The sequence below is a fragment of the Schistocerca americana genome, chromosome 1 (genome assembly GCF_021461395.2).
Source record: "Schistocerca americana isolate TAMUIC-IGC-003095 chromosome 1, iqSchAmer2.1, whole genome shotgun sequence".
NCBI classification, from domain to species: Eukaryota; Metazoa; Arthropoda; class Insecta; order Orthoptera; family Acrididae; genus Schistocerca; species Schistocerca americana.
Window position 1 is genome coordinate 981,908,558 of NC_060119.1, and position 22,166 is coordinate 981,930,723.

Below are 22,166 nucleotides of genomic sequence, written 5' to 3' on the forward strand. Positions count from 1 at the left end.
TAATGTAGTTGGATAGGTAGAAAATAAACTCACCAAGAGGAGACAGGAGAACACACATCCAAACGTATTAAAGTTTGCGAGCTTTAGGAGCCAGGCACAAACTTTAATACCTTCCCCCCCCCCCCCCCCCCCCCCCCCCTGCTGCCACTTGGCGAGTAAATTTTTTATCCATCCAATTAAATTACATAAAATGTTGAGAAAGGCTATAAAAGTCACATGTATACAATTTAACACTTTAGGAGATAGCTGAATACTGTTTAAATGTATGGGCAAGAGTGATCAAGAGTGATCAGTAGATAATTGTGTAGCAAACAGATATGACCTGCTTACTCTGCAAGTTAAGACAATGAAGGGTTTGGGAGATCTTTCCAGCCTGCTTATACTACTGAGTCATTGACATATGGTGATATGCTTCTGTGGTGAACACATTGTGAGAAAATCCGTATAAGACCATCCTGATTAGTGTTTTCATTGAAAGTGTTGAATGAAAAGTTACATTGATATTTTTTTAATTTCTTTCCTCAAAATTAGCAATTAATCATATTGTCAAAATAATTAAATCTAGTCAGTTCAGAAGATTCAGAGTTAGAAAGAATCTGAAACCAGTTTGTTAAAAAAACTATGCTATTTCACATTTTATGTTAAGATCAATTGTTTGGCGTACAGGAAATAAAAATGAAGTTTGCAGATGGTTTCATTTAATACTACCTTCATTCATAGAAAAAAACATATATATTTAAACAAAAATTAGAAGAAACAATAACTCTCCTGTGACTGCATGTAGGACTTATACATACTCATCTACAGCTGCAGTTTTATTAATTGTGGCTATGCTGAAATTTTCGTTATTGCTGTATGAATAAGCCAAAAAAAGAGAAACAGGTTTATTCTGTGAAAAAAAAAGTGACAGAAGATTTTGGGGAGTACACACAGTGTGGATGTTCCAAAAGATTTTTTTTCCCTGTCATTGTTTGGATGACTGTAAAGAAACACAAGGCACAGGAATTAAAATACCCTGTTTAAATTAAACAAAATGACATTTTGTTTTTAAATAACTGTAAAATGTTGTTGCATAGTTGTCAGTAATGGCCCTCTTGTTATTTTAGAATCTGTAACTCCCATCTGTACTTTGAGGACTTTTAGAGTATTTGAGACAATTAGATTTAGATAATGTCAAAATGGCACTTGGGATTCAAAGGTTGCAATGCTCCAATATCCTCTCCTCTGACACACACACACACACACACACACACACACACACACACACACACACACACACACACCTACCTTGTAAGACTATGTTTTGACTGGCTTAATCAGTTTTCAGGAAAACCAACAGTAAGGTTGACTTAATCAAGCATACCAAATCAGAAATTATGGAAATGTCAGGAAACAGCAGTTTCGTATGTACAGCCAGCATGAACTCTGGAAAAAGTACACCAAACATAAATTCTTCCAATTTTCATATACACCATCACAACTCTCAGTACATTATTCCTGTAACATATGTTGATTGTTCCAGCAAAGGAAAAGTAAATGGGAAGTTTTCACCTTCATTGTGCTTGGAAGAAAAGTGGCCAGGATATACTCCATTATCTACCAATGGCAATATATTTTTGGGAGGTGGTGCCCCACAGCTTGCAGATGTTTGGAAATATCGTGATAACTACCTTGAGCTGCTGATAAAATCTTTATTTAAACAACCAGTTTCAGTCGACTGACTAACATCAGCTTCTTAAAAGCATTTCCAGCATGGTACAGTACTAGGCTATATAAAGTTCTAGGCATTAGATAAGAAAACCAAGAATTTGCTGTGTTCTCACATCAGTTACATCAGCAGTCATCTACAAATAAATTCTGAAGCAAAAATGAGCACCATTGAGATCTCATGATAGGGTGTGCCCTGAGGGAGTTCATCTTGAAGAAGATGAATACGACTGACATTAGAGTGTGGAATTTTCAAAATTAGAATGTTATGGGTAAATTGGAAAATATGAGGGAAACAGAAGGATCGACTATATAATTGAATATAAATACTTCTTACCAGGTTGTTATAGGATGATAGTGGTAGCACCAACAAGTGATAAACATGTTGCTATTAAAATTAATAGGAAAGTGGGTAATGCATCATGTTACCGTGACCACTACAGTGACTAAGTTCTGTGGTGCCTGGGAAAAGTGATACATGTTAGAAAATGTCCAAAATAGATTTAAGTGCATCACTGTGCACCTTCTTTGAATAAAGAAAGTTATGGTGTATGTGTTATGTTTCAGTTGCATGAAAGGAAATGCATTACAATGAGGCAGACGATTTTTTTTGTAAAGAGATTGTGTAACTTACAGTTTAAGGCAAAAATTGAGATACATCCCTGTACCCTGGTGCCACAGAATATTTATTTGCGGGACTGAAATGGAATTAACATGAAATCTGTTCTACAGATTTAAATAATTAAATTGCTTATTTATTGTGGTGAAATAGAAAGACTATATTAGAAGAGTCTGGAGTTGATAAAATTTGATAAGAGGTATAAAAATTGAATACTGTTGTTGGCAAATATGCTGTGATAGTGGAGAGATGGAAAGAAAAAAATTCTTTTGTGAATGTGTACTGTTGGAAACAAAAATGTTTGAAGAAAAGCATTTGAGGCTGTAAACATTTAGCAAGGATTAGCATAGAATAAGTAACACATAAAATAAATGTAAATATTGAACTTTGTTGTGTGGTTATTTTATTTACATATTATATATCTATCTATCTATGTAACTATCCAGCAGTCACTGGTCCTGTAAATCATGCACTGCATCAACAGTCAGTCTCTACGGCATTCTGTCTGTAGCTGTTTCCACCCAGTTGACTACATTCAAAGCTTCTGCATCTTTCCTTAGGTCATCTTGGTCTAAACATGTTTAATTTTTTTTACATGTTTTGGCCAACAAAAGCTTGCTTAGGAAGCCATGGCTCATGCATATGGATTACATTATCTGCCGTCTGGAGTCGTCTGCTCTTTTGTTATTGTAAAACGTTGGGCTAGTTCATGATTGATCTCATAAGTTTCATTATTCTTTCTTGTTCCCCAAGTATCTCCATCCGTCGCAGGACCCCAGATTCTTCTCATCACCTTTCTTTCAAATGTTTGAAGCTTTTGCATCTCCCTTTTAGTTAGTACCCAGCTTTCTGAACCATAGAGGACACTGGAATATAAAGGCTTTATAGAACTTCATTATCACAGCATGTGATACGGCTTTAGACTTGAATGTATCTCTGTGGGCTTATAGATGACTGGAACCAGTAGAAATTCTTCCCAGGTACTTGAACTGATCAGCAAACTTGAACTTACCTATCAGCTATGAAGTTTTCATGTGCATATTTATTTCTGCTTACTCACACACGATTTTCCTTCTCTTTTCCAATGTTCCTCAAGAATTATCCTAAGAACTAACTCATTGTCAGTAGTTGAACAGTTTGGACAGAATCCAGTCTGATAATCTCCCATAATATTTTCTGCACATGGTTTTAGCTTGTCTAAAATAATTGTAGAAAGGGGCCATGTTAAGTAAACTGATTCCTCGGTAGTTAGAGCAATGCATCTTGCTTCCTTTCTTGCCTGTTGAGCAAGTGATTGCTGTCTTCCAGCTATCTCTGTGGTCTGCTTCCTCAGTACTTCAGCATTTCTGCATAGACCATATCCTCTCCTGGCACTTTATTGCTTTTCTGCTTTATGGCTGTCACTGTATCTTCCTCCCTGATTTCAGTTTCTGCCTCATTTGTTTTTTCTTGGTTTTCTTTGAAATATGACTGTGTTAGGGCACTTGAGTCGCTTGCTGAAGTATTCTTTCCGTCGCTCTAAGACCGATTCGGCATCCACAATAATACTCTGTTTTTTGTCATTGATATATTGAACTCTCGCACTGGACCCTTTTCTTGGAAGAATCTCCCGCAGTCTGGGTCTGAGCTGCTCAGTTCCACATTTTCAAGAATTTTTGTTAGATATTTTCTCAATTTATTTCTCGGTTCTTTTGATATCTCTCTGCTCACTTCTAGGTGTATATCTTCAGTATTTCATTATCTGTATCCTGTGCCATTACTTGCATGCTTTCTTACTCCTCTCACCTACATCTCTGGATTCCTCATGCCCACCTTTTAAAAATATTGCAATGTAGTAGCGTGCTTTATATTTTAAAATTTGGAAAAAAGATTTCTTATGTCCATCTTTTGAAAATATTGTAATCTAGTAGTGTACTTTATATTTTAAAACTTGGAAAAAAATATTTCTTGTTTTTAATGATTTGTTATACCAGATTTCACAATTGTTTGGAATTTTTCTGTAAAACTTAACCCAAAAATTTAAGTCTTTAGTAGTGAATGTAGCTTTTTACAACAAATGTCATATCCATGCTTCCAGGTTCAAGACCTTTCTTCTGCATCTGTATATCTTTAAAAAGTATGTTGTGACTAAACCTTAGTGACAGTTAAGCAAATTAGCCTTTTTTAATTTTTTGTGGTGGTTATAAAGCACCCTTTCTTTCTGTGTACACATTATGGAAAATGTGTTGGCATTGCTAAGATTGTGCTAAAAGATACTTTCAACTTCTGGACCCTACTTATACATCAGTCTCTGTTTCAAAAAGGATGCTATTAACGAAAGTGAACAACAATCAAGGCCATTTCTTTTGTGAGGGCATAAAGCTCCCCATGGTAGTAAGATTTGTGGAAAATGCAGTGTTATTGTTAGTGTTAAACCAGCTTTTTTTCCCGTTTTTTTCTTACTTAGTACTTTATTTGCAGCATCTCTCATGGCTGTCTTCAAAGTGTGCCACACTTTCTCCACATTTTCATCATCATCTACATTTTGTAGCACATCAAAATGAATATTTATTTCTAATTCAGACTCTCCACTTTCTCCTCACTCTGTAGTTTTGCCATGTCATACTCTTGGGTTTCCATTTTATGTCTAATTTTATTTGTACCAAGAAATGATCAGTTCCACACTCCACCCCTCATCGGGCTATGACATCTTTCATCATTTGCCCATGCTGCATGTCTATCATTACATGATCTGATTGATGATTTTTCCATCGTGTAAGCACTACATTTGTACATGAATTACTGAGCAGGATAGCACAGTGGTTAGTACACTGGACTCACATCTGGGGGATGACAGTTCAAACCCACATCCGGCCATCCTGATTTATGTTTTCTGTGATTTCCCTAAATCGCTTAAGGCAAATTTCGGGATGGTACCTTCAAAAGGCCATGGCAAATTTTCTTCCACATCCTTGCTTAATTCTAGCTTGTGCTACACCTATAATGACCTTGCTGTCAATGGGACGTTAACCACTAATCTCCTCCTCCGCCTTCTTACATGAATTTTCTTTTGTGGGAATGTTGAGCTCTAGTGGCAAATGCAATAATCCAAAACCCATTATCATTCATTCTTTGTGCAAGCCATACTTACCACTTTCAGAGAATGGATATTTATTCTTCTACTTTTGTGTTAAAATCACCTAGAAGTAAATGTACAGTCCATTTTGGGACATTTTTGTAAATATGATCTAGCTCTTCATAAAACTCTTCTTTTTTGTCGTGTGTCTGGTCTTCCACAGGGGCATGGGCATTGGATGAAGGTGGCATCATAGCTTTTCTGATCGATTGTAATGTGTGACAGACACTTGCTCACAGGTTTGAAATTCTTTAATTGGTTTTTGTGCTCTAATTGATGGCAAAACCTGTCCCAAATTATCTTTCAGATCCGCCTTCATAGAAAATTGTAGTGCCCCTATCTGCTTTGCAGACCCTTTCACCTGTCCATTTAGTTTCCTGCAGTGTTGACATCTATCTTACTGTATATTATCTGTGACGCTACTGCAGTAGTGGCCGCTTAATGGTTGAGACTTTCGACGGTCCAGGTAGCTATGATCAAATCATTTATCCTTATTCCTTGCTGTTTAAGTCTTCCATTTAATTTATCTGATATCCAAGGCTGATTTGTTGACTTTTTAACTTGCTTAAATTTTTATGGTATATGGTTTTCATGCCAACGACCAAACCGCCCCCCCCCCCCCACACACACACACACACAGCTGGAGTCTAGGGACTCTTGTATCTGGTTTGCTATACCCTAGCCCAAAGTACCAGTTTTAGATGCCGGTAATTCGCCCTCTCCCTTTCTGACAAGTGATAAGATTTCCTGTCTTAACTCACAGATATTGTGTATGCCAAAAACTTTACTTCAATTTTAGTAGATATTCCTGTAAACCCTCAAGACTTATCATCCAGTCATTTACCTTCCTCCTTCCTCAGACGGGCTTTGAATCCTGCTCTGGTCCTGCCCCTCCTCTTCCATACAGAAGCGGAATATAAAGGAAGGTGGGGTGCTTTTGTGAGGGAAGAGATAGGAAGGAACTGGAACATAAAAGGAAGACTGAGTATGCAAGGCATACTTTGTCTGGCTCCTCTATCGAGATTTGCACAGTTAGGTTAGACATGTCAATATCTGTGCTATGGCCAGCGTAGCTCTCAGCTTCACATGAACACACAAACTCTCCCCTCTACACGAACAGTGCTATAATAAGGTGATACCTCCTGGGAGAGTCATTCTATGTGCAGAATGTAAATAGTTATTATCAAGTTAGAAGAACAAATTAAAAACAGTCTCTGCCTAGTTGTTGAAATGAGGAGCTGTTGGTTTGAGACAACACTCACCTGCTGACAGCATTAAAGTGTAGGCTAATCTTTGTGCTGCAATTCATTCATTTGTTAATTTATGTAGAAAGGAAACCTCATTTTAAAGCACTATTTTGTAAATGGTGGTAATGTTAGTTTTAAAGTTAATAATTGGTATTTTTTGCTAAGGTCATTAATATTTTTGATGGCCACCCACTGCATTCAAGAATTAGAATCCTTACACAAATAAATTAAACAGCTGCTGATGGAAGGGGTAGATGTCTTACCAGATTTGTAATGAGTATCAACTTGTTACAGTCTTTCAAACTCTCAGCAGAAGGAGAAGATACATTTCAATAAGGATCTGACGTAGACAATCACAGTGCAAAACACAAAAATAATTTTCATGTAGGTTTTGCCTCTTTGTCTAGAACTCAGGGAAAAGTTACATATGTACTCTGGTACAAAGGTAGTTAACAAGCCCTCATCCAACAAACAGCAAGAAATGGGAAATCTCAGTCAGCTCAAAAGGAGACTAAAAGCATACTTGTTACAAAATTATCAGAATATTCTTAATGAAGAAGTAAAGTTCTGTTAGATACAAGGCAAGTGGCATTATCCATTGTGAAGCTGCTTGATAAGCAGTAAGGACCCATTATTTACAGAAGTAGATAACTATTTTCTTTGAAAAATACCAAAGTAATCAAGTAAATATAAAGTTACCAAAAGGAGATAACCAGCAGCTAATTAGTGTAATTGAGGAGGCAGCGTTTTTTTCCAGGGTTCCAGATTTCATTCTAATAACTATTTTCAGACATCTAGTAATGTGTGTTCTAGAATTAGTGACATTATTCTAATGTAACATAGACCATTGTAAATGTAGCTGAGGTGGAGTTCGCTGTGGGAAAAGTTGACACTCCGTATAGGAACATTAAACATAACTGTGGGATGGTGAAATCTAAATTTGTTAAAGAGTGATGTGTACAGGAGGCAGGTCGGCATCTGAGTCTGTATGCTAGTGTAGAGCCAACATCTAGCATGATACTGGGAAAAAAGGCAAAGCTCTGGTTATTCCAAAGATTGTTTTGAACATGATAGTGCTTTACAAGGCATGATCTCATTGGAGGTAATATGCCGTTGCCTTTTGTGCCTGTGAGCTGACATACCCAGCCAGTTAAAGGGAGACCTAGAGTTTAATGTGGAGTCCAAGCCACTGTGTAACTCAGCATTTTTCACATTAACAATAATTTCCAGAGGTGAAGGGTCTGGTAAATTGCCAATGCAAATCCTGTGACTGTTTGGGGATCAAAACAAGACCTTTCAATCTTTAGTCAGGCATTTAGCCACCAAACCGTACTGTGATACTGTATGAGGAGTGTTAGTAGGGAGATAAAGAAATAAATGATTCAGAAGAAGAAGATAATGATGACTTGCTGCCTATTAAAAAGTATCATTATTTTATTCCTGAAGAAGGCACAGGTTTTGATGAATAAAAATTATCCATCAGTCTAACGTCTCATGTTTGTGTAATTTTTGCTAGAACAATCTTCAGAAGAATAGAAAGAAAAATAACTCTACTGGCTACTTCAGAATTAATTTTTAACTTCCATTTAATAATACAGCCAAATGCTGATGATAAATGCTACATATTCTTGATAAATTTATATCCCTTTTTGAGCATTGTTTCCCAAAGAAAATTACTAAATGTAACACCACACACTTTTCAAAGAAAACTTTGAGACAGCAAGAACTAGTAAAGATCCAGTTGTTGTTTACACTATAAAAATTATTGTAACATACTGAGAAAAGTTGTAAGGAAATCAAGAAATATGTATGTTAGAGAAGAAATTAACAACTCCGGCAAAAAAAATAAAATAAATATGGAATGTTGTTAGAAGGAGATAGGAAAAGTAACGACTGGGGTAGATAGTATTACTATTAAGGAGAATGAGACCATCCTAACCAACAGTACACAAGTAGCTAATGTATTTAACAACCATTTCTTAAGTGTAGGAGGAAAAATTGGTGAGAACAGTTCAAAAGAAAAAGCCGGGCAGTATATGGAAGAGTCTGTTTTGAAAAAAATTAGTTAGATTAAGCTTCATCTAACAACCTCTTGTGAAATAAGTAAGATTATTAAATCTTTGAAAAATAAATGTTTTGTTGGAGTGGATGACATCTCTAATAAGATATTACAACAATGTGGAGCAATTACACCTGATGTTCTGAGGCACATACGTAATGCATCATAACTCAAGGTATTTTCCCAGACAGGTTAAAATATGCCATTGTCAGGCGGCTCTACAGAAAGGGGGACACTACAGACGTCAATAATTATCGGCCAATATCCTTGCTTCCAGCATTTTCAAAAATCTTTGAGAATGTAATGTACTCGAGTGGTTAGCCATCTCACCAGTAATGGGATACTTAGTAAATCACAGTTCGGATTTCAAAAATGCTGTTCCATTGAAACAGCAGTACACAATTTCACCGTCCACGTAATAACAAGTTTGCCACTTCATCTAACTGGCGTGAAATTACATTAGGTGTTCCACACAGGGTTCAATCATGGGTCCCCTTCTGTTCTTGATATATGTGAACGACCTCCCTTCCTATCTGAAACAGGAAGCTAAACTGACACTGTTTGCTGGTGATACAAGCATAATTATTAATCCTGTGAAAGAAACTCCAATTGAAAATGATACAAATAAGGTATTTGGAAAAGTCATTAACTGATTTTCTGCAAATGGGCTTGCTCTAAACTTTGAAAAAACACAGTACATCCAATTTTCTGCTGCAAAAAGTACAGTTCCTTCAATAAATATAACACATCAACAGAATTCAGTAGACAGGGTAGAGCATACTAAGTTTTTGGGTGTACGCATAGTTGAGAATCTTAATTGGAAAATTCATATTTTGGATCTTCTAAAGCGACTAGGTTCAGCAACTTTTGCAATCAGAATAATTGACAATTTTGAGGATATAGAAATTAGTAACCTAACATATTTTGCATACTTTCACTCTCTGATGTCATACGGAATATGGTAATTCAACATTTAGATAAAAAGTATTCACTGCTCAAAAGAAAGTGGTTAGAATAATGTGTGGGGTTCATAGTCGCACATCTTGTAGGCATCTTTTTAAAATATTGGGAATTCTTACAACAGTCTCGCAGTACACTTACTCACTAATGAAATTTGTTCTCAACAACATGGAGCAGTTTAAAAAAAAGATGATGTAACTTACCAAATGAAAGCATTGGTACGTTGATAGAAACAATAACAAACACAAACACACACACAAAATTCAAGCTTTCGCAACCCACGGTTGCTTCATCAGGAAAGAGGGAAGGAGAGGGAAAGACGAAAGGACGTGGGTTTTAAGGGAGAGGGTAAGGAATCATTCCAATCCTGGGAGCGGAAAGACTTACCTTAGGAGGAGAAAAGGACAGGTATACACTCGCGCGCGCGCGCGCGCGCGCGCGCGCGCACACACACACACACACACACACACACACACACACACATACATATCAATCCGCACATATACAGACACAGGCAGACATATGTAAAGACCATATGTCTGCCTGTGTCTGTATATGTGCGAATGGATGTGTGTGTGTGTGTGTGTGTGTGTGTGTGTGTGTGTGTGTGTGTGTGTGTGTGTGTGCGCTGGAAAAAAAAGTGCAAGAGTGAATAAAAAGTGAAAGGTAAGTGGTAGGGAGGTGTGAGGAGAGTGGGGGGAGTGGAGGGAGGATGAATAGACAAGTCAAAAAATAGAAGATATAGAAAAATAAAAGGGAGTGAAGAATAGGACTACTTAGTGAAAAGAAATGCAGAGACCACAAAGTTAATGTAAATTTAGTTCAGGTGGGTGGTGAGAATAAAGCACATATTGTAACGTAACTTCCCACCTGCAGAGTGCTGAGAAAATGGCGTCAAGAGAGAGAATTCAAATTGAGCATATGGTGAAACAGGCACCAAGGTGAAGACTGTCATGTTGTAGGGCATGCCAGTTATGGGGCTGGTATATGTTGTGGTAGGGGAGTGCATCAGGCAAGTCTCATAGTGGGGATGGTCACAGGGGTAGGAGCCATGGGGTAGGGAAATAGCTGTAGAAAATGCATAGTGTCTGAGCAAGAGATTGCAGAGGTTTGGGGAAGGGGGATGACAGAAAGCTATTATATGTGTGACGCAAAGTATCAGACAGACTGGATCTCATTTCGAGACATGATATTTTTTTTTTTTTTTTTTTTTTTTTTTTTTTTTTTTTTTTTTTTCCAGCAGTACTAGGATTGGATGTGATGGCCCAGGAAATCTGACTTTCAACGAGGCTGGTGGGATAATTAAAGTCAATGAAGGCTGAGATGTGAATAGGGTGTACTAGTGTAAAGAGTCACTGTCTGAATAAATAAGTTTGCCTCAAATGCCAAGGCAGTTTGAGAGGCAGTGCTTGATGTGAAGAGTATGGCAACTGTCAAAATGTAAGCACTGTTGTTCATTAGTAGGTTTTATATGAACAGAAGTGTGTAGCTCATGCTTGGTGAGGATGAGATCAGCTTTGATTAAATTGGCATGGAATTCGGAATATGACCATGTGAAATGTTATTGGGAGAATGCATTTGGAGATTCCAAGAATTTTAACAGGTCATCCTCATGATTAGTCCATGTGCCCAAGATGTTATCATTGTATCTAAACCAAACCAGGGGCTGAAGGCATATGGATCCTAGGAAAGCCTTCTCCAAGTGATCCATGGAAAGGCTGGAATAGGAAGAAGCCATCCTGGTTCCCATGGCCATGCCCCTGGTCTGTTTGTATGGCTTCCTCTCAGAGGTAAGTAAAAAGATGATAGAAGTGTGCAGGAAGGATGTCATAGGTTTGAAATCAGTTGGGTGCTGATTGAGGAAAATAATAAATTCACTCAAATGTAAAAGTTCACATCGAATTTATGGCATTTCCAACAGAGTACTAAAAGCTTGTTCCCAACAGATAAGCAAGATTCTCAGCCACATATGTAGTAGCTCACTGAAACAGGTCATTTTTCCGGATATACTGAAAAATGCTGTTGCTAAACCATTGCATAAAAAAGTTGTTGTTGTTAAAAATTGCCACCCAACGTTGCTTTTGACAGCTTTAGCGAACATTCTTGAAAATGTAATGTATTCAAGAGTAGCTTCACGTATTTGTAAAAATGAAGTACTAACAAAATGTCAGTTTGGTTTTCAGAAAGGCTTTTCAACAGAAAATGCTATATATGCTTTTGCTAATCAGATATTAAATGCTCTGAATAACCAAACATCACCCATTGGAATATTTTGTAATCTCTAAAGCTTCCGACTCTGTGAATCATGAAAGTCTTCTAGATAAGCTTAAGTATTGTGGTATGAATGGGACAGTGCACAAATGGTTTAATTCATATTTAATTGGAAGAATGCAGAAGATTGAAATTAACAGTAAAGATAGTCTGCAAAAATCAGCAGAGCCTCCAACTGGGAAGGTATCAAGTGTAAGAGTAAGTGTTAGTGTAAGAGGGTAGCTGGATGCCAGTCCTGTCGCCACCCCGTACCCCCCGGAACGGCATTAGTATACCCGAGCTATCTGCGTTGAGTTTAAGCCATGAAATAGTGTGAACATTTTCACATGTCTGCGAGTCATGTAACTTAGGTGGGAAGAGGGGACCAGCCTGGTGTTCACCCAGTGGGATGTGGAAAACAGGCTAAAAACCCCATCCAGGCCGGCCGGCACACCAGCCCTTGTCGTCAAGCCGCCGGGCAGATTCGATCCGGGGCTGGCGCACCTAACCGAGTCCGGGAAGCAGCGCATTACTGTTCTCAGCTAACCTTGGGGGAAATTGTAAATAATTTATTTCAGAAAATTATTAAGTGGTTCTCTACAAAAGGACCTTCAATAAATTTTGAGAAAACACAATATGTACAGTTCTGTACAGTAAACGGCATAACACCTTTGAACAGAAGTCTGTTGTTAAGGTAGAAAATACAAAATTTCTAGTTGTGTGCACTGATAAGAAGTTGAATTGGAAGAAACACAATGATGATCTGCCGAAACGGATAGGTTTAGGTTCCGTACTTACGCTATTATGGTTATTGTAAGTCTGTAAATTAGCCTACTATGCCTGTTTTCATACATTGATTTCATAGGGTATCATATTTTGGGGTAATTCGTCATTAAGAGAAAAAGTATTCATCGCACGAAAGTGTGTAATCTGAATAATAGCTGGAGCCCACCCAAGATCACCTTGCAGACATTTATTTAACAAACTCAGTATATTCACAGTATCTTCACAATACATATATTCACTTATGAAATTTGTTGTTAGTAACCCATCCCAGTTCAAAAATAATAGTGAAGTGCATAGCTATAACACTAGAAGAAAGGATGATCTTCACTGTTCTGGCTTAATATGACTTTAGCACAGAAAGGGGTGAAGTATGCTGCCCACAAAATCTTTGGTCATTTGCCAAATACTATTAAAAGTCTCACAGCCAACTAGCATTTAAAAGCAAATTAAAAGAATTTTTAAATGACAACTACTCCTACTCAGTAGATGAACTTTTAGATATGAAGTAGTAACTGAAAACAAAAACTTGTGTAAAGAAAACTTATGTTGAACTGACTCATTCCACAGCACTATGAAATATCATATTCGTGATCTGTGGAAGAAGTATAAACGTAATGTAGTGTTCAACAGCAGCAGACAGACGATGTATGTGGGAAGTGTTGGTATAGAGAGAGAGGCATCAATGGTGACAAGCAAAGTGTGTGTTTTAGAGTGGGACAGACACTGATCTCAGACTGTCTAGGAAATGGTTGATGTCTTTAATATACGAGGGAAGTCTTTGTAACGTAGATTGCTGGTGTTGATCAACTAAGGCACTCTCCTCTCCTGAATTATCTGTCTTATCCGAGAGTCTCACTTTTAGCCCTAAACCTGCATTTAGTCATGCTACTTTAGTGAAGGACAAACTTCCCTTCACATTTAATGCAACTGGAATTATCACTTTGCAACCCAGTCCCAAAACCTTTACAACACCAAACCTTATATTGAACCCTGCCCAGAGCAGTTCACACTACAATCCCAACTTGATCCACCACCATGACTTCAAAATCATCTCTTACAAGCCTTCCAAGAACACTTAACATTTAGCATTGATTCACAACGCTTCCTCAGGTCCCTACAACACGATCCCATACTTTCTCTGCAGAACTCCTGGCTCTTCAAGATGCTACAATATTTAGTCTCCAGAGCATTTGTGACTGGAGTATAGAAGTTACACACAAATGACACCACCATGAATCATGAGCTGCTGGAGTGAGAAGTTTATTTACATGGCTTCAGTTGAAGATGTGACTGGGAAGGTAACAAATGATAACATGTGATTGGGAACTGAAAGTCAGTTAAGGGAGAGGCACAAGGTACAGTGGTAATTAAATGTAAACAACAAAATTGATTATATACAGCACAGTGATCTAAACAGCTTTTGAATTTGAGGGATTCTGGTAAAGTTCCTAGTGGAGGTGTCACAGTGTTTTCAGCAATGTAGTAAAGAAGTGAGGAGGCACTCAGATTGCCAGATACTCAATAGTGTGTAAAAGAATGACAACTACCAGCTACGAATAAAGCAAGAAGTATCGAGCAATAAGGTCATGAGGAAAGACACGAGAGACAGATAAGTCTGAAAAAGATGAATAATTATTGAGCAGTGAAAGCTGGTGACAAGGGAATCTGAGAGAGGGTAGTTGGTTCTGTAATTGAGGAATTGTGGGGTTTATCAAGATAGAATTTGCTGATAGCAGATGGAAGAAGGACAAGGTGAGATGTGGGAAGGATATACTGGTACTGAAAATAGACTTTGTCATGATGCAAGTGATAATAGCAAGCTCGTGCTGAAAACCGATTTCTAACTCTGGTACTTTGGCTGCTGTGAACATTTAACATATCTTTGTGTTTTCCTTCAGAATATTGTGTTCAAGTAGTTGATTAGCTTCTCCCGTGGACATGGACCTTGTATATTTCCTGTTTCACAGATCATTGTTTTTTTCCTGCCTTCCAAAGCTCTCGTGACCTCAAACCTGGAACTTTATATATATATATATATATATATATATATATATATATATATATAATCTCCAAGATACGTTCCGTTTCGCATATTTCCGCAAACGAACGGATTTATGGAGTGTTTTACGATGATGAAATGAACAACCTTTGTACGATTTTTGTTTTCTTATCCTGCAGCCGATGGATTTTAAATTTTGATTTTCAGTAACAGTTGGTAATTTGATATATGAGTGTTCTCCAGATTTGACCTGTCGGTAAGTCGATGGTAGTATTTACTAGTTTTAAACACTAGAATTGGTCATGTGTGCTGTTAAAGTAGTTTTCATTCATAAATTCTGAAGAAAGCTATGCATCTCCATCTGTATTCTCCTAACACTGGCTGAAAGTAATCTGTGGGCAGTTATCGCTTATATAGAAAAATGTTCACGAATATTTGTTTTACATGTTTCATCAGTGTCTCCGATTATTATTTATGCATAAAAGATGTTCTAAGTGCAAGATAGGCGAGTTCTCCTTCATTATTTTGTTGAGATGATTTTATGACTGCTGCAGTAGATCAGTACCATAGGGAAAATATTGCTTATATCTTTCTGTAAGTTGTACAGTCGATTAAAATTTTATGTGCAGAAAAGTAGTGACACTGGTGAGACATAAAATTCTTACTGCTTCTCCCTCTCCCCTCCCCCTCCCCTTCCATCTCACACACCCAATGAGGGAACAGTATTTCGAGAAGACGGAAGGCAAATGTCTTTATGTTTAATAGGCAAGCTGCGCAGTTTCCTTATTCAAAGTCTGACAACTGACTTCCACATCACGACTTTCATATGGTCGTTTCAGTTTATATCAGTCAGCCAAGTTTAGAGACTAATCTGACCATCTTATATGATGTAGCTGTCGTTTATGTTCATTACCATATATTCACTTATAATTAATATATTAAAACATTATAATATTAATATAATATTCAAATAGAAAGACTTCCATTGTCAGCAATCTAGATAAAGAGGCAGTGTTGTCGTATCTCAGTAAGGAACTCGAAACATTGAGCTCTGGAGAGGAGCATGTAGAAGAACTGTAGCTCGGGTTTAGATAAATAGTATACAATGCACTTTATAGGTGCATATCTAATAGAACAGTTCGTGATGGCGGAGACCATTGACTAAAAAATTGATTTTTTTTTTTTTAAAAGCGTGGAGCTAAAGATAATGAGATGCTGAATGAAATGCGTTTGGCTGTCAAGAGGGGAGTGCGTGTGCCTTCAACGTCTACCGTACAGGATCCATCATTGGTGGATCTTTCTCAAAACAAAAAGTAAATAAATAAATCTCGCCATGTGTAAAGGCTTTTTTGTGGTACCAAAGCGAGTGTCATGGCACTCATGAATGAGACAGGGACTACAATTAACAGTAGCAAAAGCAGGAACGTTGAAGTTAAGTTTTCAAATGTTCCTTTAGAAATTAAATTCTCACACCGCTGCTAAGCTGAGTGATATGGATATTAGTGCCAGTGGCAATGAAAAACAGCTGAAATCTCTAAAAGTTTATAGAACTCCAGTTACTGATGGAATCCCTAGCAGAGTCTACACCGAATTTTGCAACTGAATTAGTCCATCTTTTAACTATAATCTGTCGTAGATCCCTCGAGCAAAAAACCGTGCCCAGTAATTGGAATAAAGCGCAAGTCACGTGCATCTGCAAGAAGGGGGAGCAGAAGTGAGCCACAAAATTGCCGTAGAATCTTCGAACATATTCTGAGCTCAGACATAACGAAACCATGACAGTCAGGTAATACAGTATTTCCCGATGTCCGGAAAACATTTGACTCAGTATCACATCTGCGTTCATTGCCAAAGCGAAATTTGGTACTGGACTGAGGATTTTTGGCGGAAGGACGCAGCATGTAAGCTGAATGGAGATCCCTCGAGAGGTGTAAGAAGTAACTTCCCCCAGGGAAGTATTTTGGAACCTTGTTGTTAATGTATTTTAGTGACCTTGCAGACAACATTAATAGTAACCCAAACTTTTAGCAGATGATGCAGTTATCTGTAATGATGTATTGTCTGAAAGGAGCTGCACAAGTATTCAGTCACATCTTGATACGATTTCAAAGTGGTGCAAAGATTGGCAACTTGCTTCAAATGTTCAAAAGTGTGAAATGGTGCACTTCAAAAAACGAAGAAAAGCGTATCATCCTGTGACTACAGTATCAGTCACAGTTGGAATCGGTCAACTCATACAACTACCTGGGTGTAACACTTTGTAGGGCCCATTTTCTTCCCTTCTTCCACACTGTCTTCAGTAATTGATGCGCTAGGACGTCGAGGGCGGTTGTCGTCTTCAACGTCTTCTCCGACCCTCTTTGAAACGTTTATACCACACGTAAACTCTTCTCTTACTCATAGCAGATTCGTCAGAAGCCATAGTCAATATTTCGAATGCAGTGTTGCACTCCATTCCAGTTTTCAAGCAAAAATTTAATGCATTTTTAGTTTCAGCCAGAGGTAAAGCAGGTGGCAGCATTCGGTTCATTGGTAGAATGCTGGGGAAATGTGATCAGTCCATGGAGGAGATTACTTACAAATCACTCATGCAGCCCACCGTAGAATATTGCTCATGCGTACAGAACCCGTACCAAATAGGATTAATACAGAAAGGGCAGCACGAATTGTCAAAGGTTTGTTTGACGCTTGGGAGAGTATTACAGAGATACTGAAGAAACAGAACTGCAAAACTCAAATAGTCCCGACAAAGCCTTCTTGCAAAATGGCAAGAACCGGCTTCAAATGATGACTCTAGGAACATGCTACACCCCCTACGTATTGCTATGGATGTAGATTTTGGTATGCTAATTAGGTAGCAGTTCTAATGGACACCATTGTACTGATGCCCTCGTACTGTGATTAGCACACTGGACTTGCATTCGGGAGGACGACGGTTCAAACCCGCGTCCGGCCATCTTGATTTAGGTTTTCCGTGATTTCCCTGAATCGCTTCAGGCAAATGCAAGGACTGTTCCTCTGAAAGGGCACGGGCGACTTGCCATCCCCATCCTTCCCAAATCCGATGGGACTGATGACATCGCTGTTTAGTCCCCTCCCCCAGCCAGCCAGCCAACCAACTGGTAATATTGGTGGGAACAGAAACTAGCAGATATCTTCGTTTGTGTAGTCCATTTGAGGCACTAAAACCGTGTGGGGCACACATTGCTTTGGCAGTGTTGTGACGTGTGATGGCACTGAGAAAACGACGGGAAATGTTATTTGACACGTCTGCTACTTGAATATACACTCCCGTCATGACAGTGCCGTTCCATCTGGGCAGCAGAGACCACGCGTGCAGGGTTCAGGGTCTCCTGTGGTTTGTGTTGGGTCGTTACACGTCCCATCAGTTTGTCACAGGAAGAATTTGTGTTCTCCGAAGAACTCGGCGCTCGTCGGTTGTCAGCCTACGGTAGGTGGTGCTTGCATAACGCTCTGTTTTGGAATGAAGTTAAAAAAAGAAAGGTACGTTCTCTACTTACAAAAGAACGTTGACTTAAGCTCTGATCGAATTGTCTGTTCTCTGGGTTCCCGCCAGAAGCTTATCGCACAATCGCAGCAATGTTCGTAGAATTTAATCATCGATGATTTCTGTCTGTGGCGCTGTTTTCAGTAGTCTTTGTTGTTTTTCATTATTTTTCCCCCCCTGTTCTATGTGTTCTCCTGCAGAAGACTACAAGAATCGCTTCTTAAGTGCGGAAGCCCATCATCTTTTATTTGACGTCGGTAACTGAAATAGTAGACAGGATTGTCAATTGAAGACAGAAGGCCCTTCAGATTTGCACACGCTCTAAGTACTTCTCCCACGCGAACGTCTTGACCTTAGAGCATTTATCCTAAGTGAGCCTTTCTGTGTGTGTTTAAGCTGTGTAATCAAGCAGATAACGTTATCCTATGTAATCTCGTTTGTGTTTTACACGCAACAGAGGTATCTTCAGTAAATAGCCAGAAGAAGCCTCGGAGAAGCCTTGCTCTCAAATATCTCATACTTTGTTTGTGATAATATGCTAGAAACGGCCATAATCATTCCGTGTCTTCCCACGCTATCAGTGTTGCACAATTCTATATCTCTTCGGTGACCATCGGTAGATCCTACACAGTCTGAAGAGCAAGGTTGTTTGGCAAATGCTTTCTTTATTGAGAACTGTATGAACGTATTGGATGAATCTACAACTGTTTACTGGTTATGACTGTTGCGCGTTATCATCAGCACTGAAAATACAGTAAGCGGAAAATGCAAAGTCGCTGTTAAATATAAAAGTTAAATGTGCAAGATAAAGAAAAAATAAAAACACGAGGTGCGATAAAAAGTAATGGGACTTCTGCTAGCGCTTTTTCCTATCTCGGAAGCACTTCTGGAACTCACTTTTCATTATGCTGTGCTGTTCAACTACTTCAGCGATTCAGTTGTTATGTCATCAGTGGTGGAAATACGTCCTTTCATGGTCCTCTTTAACCTTAGGAATAGAAAGACGGCACCGGGGGGGGGGGGGGGGGGGTGTCATGTCCGGCGAATACGATGGCTGAGGCAGCATAACGATTTTGTTTTTTGCCTATAAATCACGAACAAGCATTGAGTGTGAGCGGGAGAATTATCGTGATGCAATTTCCACGGATGATTTTGTCACAATTCTGGTCGTTGTCTTCGGATTGCTTCACGAAACGGCGTACAACTTCCAGGTAGCATTCCTGCGGGTATTTTCGTTCTGTCGTTGCAACTAGAAGAAATTGCGTGTTTTTTTCTTTTCAACCAGACGCGTTACGCTTTATTGAGGTAATGCACCATCAGTGGTCTGTAACTAAAGATATTTATAATTTGATTTGTCTTTAAGATCTAAAAACAAATCAAATTATAAATACCGTCTGGAATTGTAAAGCAGCTACGGAAAATACGGCCACACAAATGATGATTTCCAGGTAATTCCTTATTGACAGTACGACAATAAGGCAGGAACTCATGATGCGCTGTCCCATTGTAATCGAAGAAAACAGTGAGAAGAACCTTCACATGTGATCGAACTTGTCGAATTTTTTTCGATCTTGGCTCTTCAGTTAGTTTCCATTGGGACGATTGGGGCTTGGTTTCGACGTCAAACCCATATATATTCCTGAGCGATGAGCGATGTCTACAATACGTCATTTTTGGTCGAAATTCAACAACTTTGGAACAGAATTTGCTGCTACGCGTCTCATGCCCAAAAAATCCGAAAAAATTGCATGGCATAGGCCAAAGGACATGCCGACATCATCAGCAACCTCTATGAGGATGATTTGGCGATATTCCAGAGCCATTTTCTTCCCTTCTTCCACATTGTCTTCAGTAATTGATGTGCTAGGACGTCGAGGGCGGTCGTCGCCTTCAACGTCTTCTCCGACCCTCTTTGAAACGTTTATACCACCCGTAAACTCTTCTCTTACTTAACAGATTCGTCAGAAGCCACAGTCAATATTTCGAATGCGGTGTTGCACTCCATTCCATTTTTCAAGCAAAAATTTAATGCAAATTCTTTGCCCCACCTTTCTCGAAAGTAAAAGTTCGCCGAGCACTCTTAAAACACGTGTAACCTTTTCGACTGTGTACAATACACTGAATATTCAAAAAGCAGAAAATGCAAACATACATCAGGAACATATGTACCAACAAGATAAAAAAAATTAAAAATCGAATGTATGAAGCCCGCGAAATCAAAAAATTCCCGTTACTTTTTGGCCACACCTCATATTCTCATTATTTTGTTACGAAAGTAACACGTCGAACAGTCGTTTTTTGCATCAACTGAAGTAATTTTACATTTTTAGTTTTCAGTATTTCTAGTTATGCTAATGACTCGTAAGTGTCGGAACAGGTAAATTGTTGTAAATCCCTCCAATGCGATCTATGTAACTGTGAATAAAAAGTACTTTCCGGAACGCGTGCTTCAATTTGACACTGTCAAATTTCATTGTTAACTAGGTTAATCATCCATTTTAAGTAACTGGTGAGTGTATGTAGGAAGCTTCATAAGTCTGTTATTCTCGTAACTGTACAGTAAGTAGATTAATTCTCGTATCCAAAGATTTTTTTTTTTTCTTAAGTATACTGTGAAAATACCAATGGCGATGGCACCTCTCTTCCTGTGTGTCACTAACCGACTATTTACCACGTGTAAAAACTGTAGAGGAAGAAGGATCAGAATACATCCACCGTCCACGGTGGCCGAGCGGTTCTAGGCGCTTCAGTCCGGAACTGCGCGACTGCTATGGTCGCAGGTTCGAATCCTGCCTCGAGCATGGATGTGTGTGATGTCCTTAGGATAGTTAGGTTTAAGTAGTTCTAAGTTCTAGATGACTGATGACCTCTGATGTTAAGTCCCATAGTGCTCAGAGCCATTTGAACCAGAATTCATCCAGCAAATAATTGAGGACGTAGGGTGCAACCTGAGATGAAAAGGTTGGCACAGAAGAGCAATTTGTGGCTGGATGCCTCAAACCAGTCAGAAGAGAAATTATTAAAATAAGTCTTTCCGTACGAAATCAACTGTTTATTTGCATGCTTAGCCGTGAATTCGGGTTGGCATTCGTGGTCCTTATTTTAGGTGAGATTCCTTGAACTTTTATTTGGTGGAAGGTCGCTTCATTGTTCCGTTAGAAACCACTTAAGCTGAAGCGTCCTTAGTCTCCTTGAACTTCCCATACGCGCAACTTGCGGTGCACATAGATTCTGCCTGCTGTAAATTTTGTGTCCATTCGCGATTGGACTAAATCCTGACTGTTTACGACTTGTTTTGATACTCACGTCGGAAGACTCAACATCGGGCACAAGACAGTTGCAATTTATAATGGTAAATTCACATGTTTCCTAGCTGCGAACTCGTAGTACTGTAAGAAATACAGACGCTGGAACCAGTAAACAGAGAAAAAGATGTGAGCAAAGATACGTTGGTAAGAGTTGACACACAGGTTTCAGCCCACAGCCCATCTTCACTTCACCTGAATGACTGCGCATCCGTTCATGACCATCGACCTTCTGTAACAAGAAAAGTGATTCGTCCGACCAGACTAAATGTTTCCATTGCTCCACTATCTAGTTTCGATGATATCACGTCCAACGAAATCGTAATTGACGATGTCGTTGGGTCAAGATGGGAACACATAAGGGTCGTCTTCTGCGGATCACCGTATTCAAAAGTGTGTGTTCCGAAACACTTCTGCCTGCGCGAGCATTTAGAGATAAGACGACGACGTATAACGCCTTGTTGCCTACTCGTTGTTTCACCGACCTTCAGCTACTGTCCATAGATGCTCACTACAATAGCACGCGAAGAACCAACAGGTATCGCCGTTTTTGTAACTCTCGTTTTCTGGTGCCGGGTCAAAACGATCTGCTCTTTGTCAAAGTCGATTAT